Source organism: Sycon ciliatum, chromosome 8 (assembly GCF_964019385.1).
Source record: "Sycon ciliatum chromosome 8, ocSycCili1.1, whole genome shotgun sequence".
Taxonomy (NCBI): domain Eukaryota; kingdom Metazoa; phylum Porifera; class Calcarea; order Leucosolenida; family Sycettidae; genus Sycon; species Sycon ciliatum.
This window is the reverse complement of record NC_088650.1, coordinates 21,585,502-21,591,806: the sequence shown is the minus strand read 5'-3', so window position 1 is coordinate 21,591,806 and position 6,305 is coordinate 21,585,502. Positions and strand designations below refer to the sequence as shown.

Below are 6,305 nucleotides of genomic sequence, written 5' to 3'. Positions count from 1 at the left end.
ATATTTACATCGATATTTTTCTGATGCTCGAAAAGACGCACATGGCTCAAACCCCCTCCCCCCCAGACGCACCAATATCGTCTCTAAAAAAACATCGATATTTACGGACGGCCCCTAAGGAAGTAACAGTTGTAGATCTACCATGTGTACTGCCGTGCTAGGCAGTCTGGCCATGGCCCAACAACACAATCATCATGGTCATGTCGACAGTCTTTGCACGCGTAGACCACTGACGCACTGTCTGTATCGACCTACGCGTCGCGCAGACGTCTGTGGTAGCGTATACCGTGTGTATACTGACTAGTGACCATGGTGACAGTACTAGTGCAGACCTACTGACTCAGTGAATGTCAACAGAGTCAGTCTGTGTAGTGATGGCTACATAGACTAGTCATATACGAATACTAGACGCTTGTGGCTCAATGTAGCTGAACCATAGGACCTTATTTGTCAGCTCGGATCACGTGACCTACCCAGCTGCCGCGTGCGGCAAACAGCACGGACAGAGCGCTAACTCTGGCCCACGAGCGTTTTCTGCGACTAGCGCGCTAGCGCTCGTGACCTGCACAAATGCGCAAGCCAGAATGCTTTGACTTTGATGGCTTTCAGCTTCTGTTTTTTGAAAAGTAGCGCGCTCAGACCAGCTCGCTCACTCGTTTCCTCTTCAAATTTTTAGGGCAATTGTTTGAAAGACGAAGCTCATTCAGGTCTCCTTGGGTTTGCAACCCTTACCCTCCTAGAAAAAAATCATAGTTGCTAGACTACGACACTTCAGACCTGGTACTAACTGTTATTAGAGCCGCTAATAATGGACGACGAGCTATTTTCCGCTATCCGGAGCTCAAGCATTTGAGCCGCAAAATGGACGAGACTCCTGGGGGAAAGGATGCAGAGAATGAGGAGAAAACACTCGTATGGAGCAGGGAGTAGGTATTGTACTACTTCCTGGTATGGAGCACTGAGAAGCGGTAAGTCCTAGGGCAATTCTTAGCCAGTAATTACTTTCTCGCTATAATTATGTTCTCGTTTTTCGTGTCTTCTATCAGTCCAAATATTCACTCCTGAATCCTCCTGCCAGACAGTATACTGCATGTGATAGTCTAATGCCAGTACACTAGCAGTACGACTACACTGTAGGCGAGAGTCCATAAGCCAGAATGTGCAGCTCTGCATCTATGCTGCATAAAAAATTCATGACAATTTTCCTTTGCCTAAGGGCTGGGTTCCACTGCCGCTCCGCCGCACATCATCCGCGGCATGAAACGTTATCATTGCGAGCTGGTGCAGCGAGGCCGCGGCTCATCACCAGCTTTTGCTTTGCTGCTTGATCAAAAAATGCAAGCCGCGGTCGCGGCTTGCATTGTTTCCCGCTCTTAATTGTTTTATACGGGGGAATTTTAAATTTCAAAATTTTATTTCGTTGCACAGGCCAGAACAGGAGGATTTTTTTGGGATTGCGCGCGCATGCGCGCAGGCAGGCAAAATGTCATCAAAAAACGTCGAGCACAATCGCGGAAGCGCGAATGGCGAGTGTCACCGGAACCGCGCCGCTCTGCTGCATGCAGCCAAGTGCCGTGGAGCAACGGAGCTGCGGAGCCGCAGTGGAACCCGGCCCTACCCAAACTTCAATAGCAATTTGAAATTGTACTGTTGGACAATTTTTCATAAAAACTTGGCAGCATTGTTCTTCTGTAGGGTGCCGCTGGCAACTCCATCGATGAACTCCATCAATGAGCGAAAGAAGAACAAATATGCGCGTAACTTTCCCTCTAGTATCGCCCCATCAAAGCCACTCGCTGACTACTTACCAGTAAAATGGGGTTGGACGATTGTCAGATTAGCGGACATGTTTCAGCCAACACAACCATAAGCAGTTGTCAACTCTCAAGACTAAAAGAGCTTGCGAAGAAAGTGAGAAACCTTGGCTATGAAAGCACATGAAGCGTCAGAACAAAATCGTGCAAACTTGGACCTAGATTACCAGTGTCTGCTCCAGAGCCGGGTCAGCGGCCCTGTTGGTGAGTACTTTGACCTTTTGGAAAAGAACACTGGGTTACCTACGACCCGTTTGGGAGTCCTGTCGAGTACTTTATTTTTAATACTTCGAGGGGTATACCGCCACTGATAAGTCAGTGATATGACAGGCTGCAGACGCGTGCAGATGCGTGCGGCCAGAGTGCCCAGTGCGAGTACGTTCATACATGTACATGTACAATCATGTACATCAGGAAGTCGAAAGTAAGTTTACGACTCTCTGACACACAGTAGCCGCACTTGAACGCATCTGGCCCTGGCCCAGTGTTGCAGGAGTTGTGCCAGGTAGACGTGTACCCGGTTGGTGTGAAATCTTAGAGCAGGTACTGAATACCCTACCATATCTGTGTACATGGGTATAGAGTCAGTGTTGTTGCGTCCCACTCAGCACCCTACTGGTTCATTTCGGCACCAGCACTCTTTGCGTATGCAGAGTTGAGTAGAGTGCAAGTTTGGACCACAAGTACACTGTAGCAGCTAGTAGCAAACCTAACCTGTGCCGTGATGCACGGTACGTGTGTGCATCTACTTCATCCCTGAGTAACACACCTGGTATATGGTGCACAATAGGGCACAGTAAATAATCAACATGCATCGCAGTTTTCTGCAACATATTCCTGAAGTCACTTTACACCTCAGAAGAATTGCGTCGCTAACTGGAATTCGATACCGGTTTTGTTACTCCCTGGGTCATTATGAATCATAGAAAACCCGTCATACGATAGGTTCAAGCTAAAGTACTGTATCACCATGGTAATTACCTGGAAATTCGGTGTGTTTTCTGCCTTTTGTTAAACAAGCAGCAATGTGCAACAGAAATTACCATGGTGATACAGTAGATGACCGTGTGAAGCGGTGTGAGATGCAGCAAAGGTGAGCCTGTTACTGTGAGCCTATGCCCTAAACAATAAACTTTGCCGTGGGATGATTCTCCTTGGGCTGCACACTCTGGTTAATGTACTCTTGGTGGCAGCATTTCTGGTGCCAGAGACGATATTTTTTCAGAAAAATAAGTAGGGCTGAAACAATTATACCGATAACTCGCATATCGATCGTTAAGAGTGCAATCGATAATCGTTAGTGTTCAAAACGAGTGCTAACAATTTTTTATGCATGTATATGAGTGACAGTATTCCAGCCCTTGCACTCCATCCGATAGTGAATACGAGTACAATTATGTACTTTCAAGCGCAGTAAAATTGATTTGTGGCTTTGAAAGAGATCGGAAGAGAGCACTCTTTGTCTTTTCAGTTCATTTGCGGGAAAGGTCAGAGATAAGAGCAGTTGCCAGAGGGTGATCACAAGATTCTTCCCTCTAGAAACAACATGAAATCCTCTAGGTCATGTTGATAAACCAGCCAGATGTCTACAGATGTCAACAGTGCGGTGCCACAAATTTTTAACGTAGCAAAAGTATCGTGGAATTTTTTCATAAACTGGTGTTCGAGGTACACGGGTAGAGCCGACAAGAATCGATAAAACCAATATATCGATCGTTAATGATATTGGTTGATCGTTAATAAGAGTTATTGAATGATCGTTTCAGCCCTAAAAATAAGCATTAGAGAAATGGAGTGGGAGTAACCTGACTTATTCTGTTAGCAGAGCTGCAATGCTTGGGATCTGAGTTTATTTCCGTAGCTATGCAAAAGACGCTATTAGTACTTTAGTAGCGTCTGGCGCTAGCCAGGATCGGGGCCACACCGCTCTTAATTCGGTGTGTGTCACGGTGCCTGGTAGGGAGTTTCACGTGGCACGCCATGGTTGGTGTGGTATCCCGTATGTTTCCCGTACCGTGATTTGAATATGTGGTGCGCACCGTAGCATAGATGCATCTGGAGCGCTGTACGAGTTAAGATGTCGGGGCAAACATGGGGACAACATGCAATGTGAACATGCACGTCAGTTTCGTTTTAAGAAGGGGGTTTAGCGGAGTAAGAAAAGGCCCCAGCTTTGGCTGCTGCATGCTAGCCCAGTGGATGCCAATCTCCTGCCATCGGCCGGGTGCTGATGGAACGGAGTAGAAGAAAAAGAAAGAAGAATATTGCGTTAAAGAATACAATTTCGGTAAGTGAATAGCTAACTAAAATAATTAGCGGTATGGTTTAGAAAGAATGGTTGCGACTCTGGATGGCAGTCGTGAGTCCGTCAAGCGTCAAGTCGGCGGAATAGCGCGATGTCCAGTGTGGGGAGCAAACCCATTCCTAGGTATGGTTTAGATCGCATTATTGTAATGGCCGCAGTTTGATTTCAAAAGACCATAGAAAGTGACGTGCTATCGTTCGAAAGTTTAGGGGTGTGGTACTGATGGGCCGGGAATGTACGGATCGGGTAGATTGTAGTGTTTTAATGGGCGTAGCTGTTGTATAAATAGAATGCTGAGATCATTAGAAGAGGACTGAGGAAGAGCAAAATGACAGGGGTGACAGTGTTGAAGCTCTGAGCAGACGGCGTCGGCAGTAGTGCCTACACAGAGAGTAGAAGAAGGGAGAAGAAAGGTCCCGCCGCCTCGAGAGTCGCCGTGCTTGCGAAAGGCTATGCCAACAGCAAGAAACGACGGAGCAAATATATCCCGTCGTTTGGAGCCCCACCGACAAGATGCGTCGACAGCTAGAGACCGCTGAACAGGCATCCATTCGGCAGGATAAATTACATGCTCTCATGCTTGTTTGGTATGCGGTCGGTAGGGCCATCGGTAGGGCCATCATCATGTACACACCAGCCTGGCCCTATCCCGTTGATGTTCCGTGCCATTCTGGCAAAGACTGCTGGCCACATGTTGAAACAGGGCTTGAAAATTTGAAGTCACTAGTACCGTAGCGTAATCTATTACAAGTATTATGTTTACTTTTACTTGGTAGAATGTACCTGTCTGAGAATTTGAGTTTTGAGTTATGTATCGATGTGTGTTTATGAACTAAAGTTTTGATTGTCATGCACATGTTTTTGTATTGCAAAGACGTTTCTATCAGTTCGAACAACACACATGATGACCTAGGCAATTATTAAGCATAGCGAGGGCTCCTTGGCGGTCAAGCCTTCAAGCCCAAGCGCTCTTTTTTTGTGCAATATCGAAATGAAAAACTAAATGCAATATAAACAACGATGAACAATTAAATTATTTATTTCAGCCAAGTATAAGTGGTGCCTATTGGTATCCTTTATTTCAGCCGAATAAAACTATTGTTTATTGCAATCGCATAATGCATGATAACCTAGGCAAAGAAGCATAGCGAGGGCCCTGAACTTTCAAGCTCTCTCGTTGGAATTTGATAATATGGAGGTGTATGTGGCAATTTTTCACGTAGGATTGCCTGCCACTTGCAGCACTGCATTGCCTTCTGTAACATGGGGGAAGCTGCGTGCTCAGGCCTGTAGCAGCTCCGTACTGGTTGGTCCAGTGAGACCTGACTTCCACAACTTTGCGTGCTTTTCTTGTGATGGGCGTATACATGGTACACGGTGTGTGTGTGTGTGTCCCCCACCCCCACCCAAACCAAGTTCATGGTTTCTGGCCCCAACACCTCTAACGATGATCTAGAGCCGCTCGCGATTCGAACTATGGAGATTGCCCATGTGTCGTCTTTTCGTTGCCTTGGATCCAACATACACAGCAATGGCCGATGTAGTAGTAGTAGTAGTATTTATTTTATTTACCATCGGATGCCTCAACAGTGATACACACAACTCTTAAGAGGGCCGATAACGGGATAAGTGGAAAGGAAAGGAAAAGAAAAGAAAAAATAGAAAAAATTGGAATTCAGACATCAAGCAGTACAGTAATCAAACACCAAGTCAACTTCAATCTTAGTACAAGAACTATCAAGATCATCTAAATCTGCTCACTAGATTCACCATCACCTGTCCCTCCCATGCTTCTCCGTCTTGACCATTACTTTTCTTCTTTTATTCACCATGGTTGGTTAACACCCACATCTCCCGTACTGGCTGATTTTCTTCTCATGCCATGAGGTGTTGTCTATAATAATAATAATAATCGAGAAACTCAACAGATTCCAAAAAGAAGGTCAAAATACTTCTTAAACGCCACTGGGTCTTTAAAAAGATCCCTGAGTTGGTTTGCAAATGTAGAGGTACGGTGGTGTCTGCGCCACTCGGCAGGTAGTGTATTAAAGAAAATTGCGGCACGATTAGAAAAAGAATTTACTCCATCAGTTGTCCGGTGCTTAGATATGGCAATGGAAGCATTAGAGTGGCTTCTAGTTCTAAGGCTTGTTGTGATCGGTGGAAATAATTCCGTTAGGGTAGGA

General features: G+C 45.8%; 1 long non-coding RNA gene across 1 annotated transcript in view; it reads left to right on the top strand.

Annotated features, from left to right (window-relative positions):
• The first annotated feature begins 597 nt into the window (after positions 1–597).
• Positions 598–6,305, top strand: part of LOC135823287 (uncharacterized) — a 15,174-nt gene continuing 9,466 nt past the window's right edge. The window contains exon 1 of the long non-coding RNA XR_010554649.1: positions 598–968. This is a non-coding gene — a long non-coding RNA (uncharacterized LOC135823287). The remainder of the gene's footprint in view (positions 969–6,305) is intronic.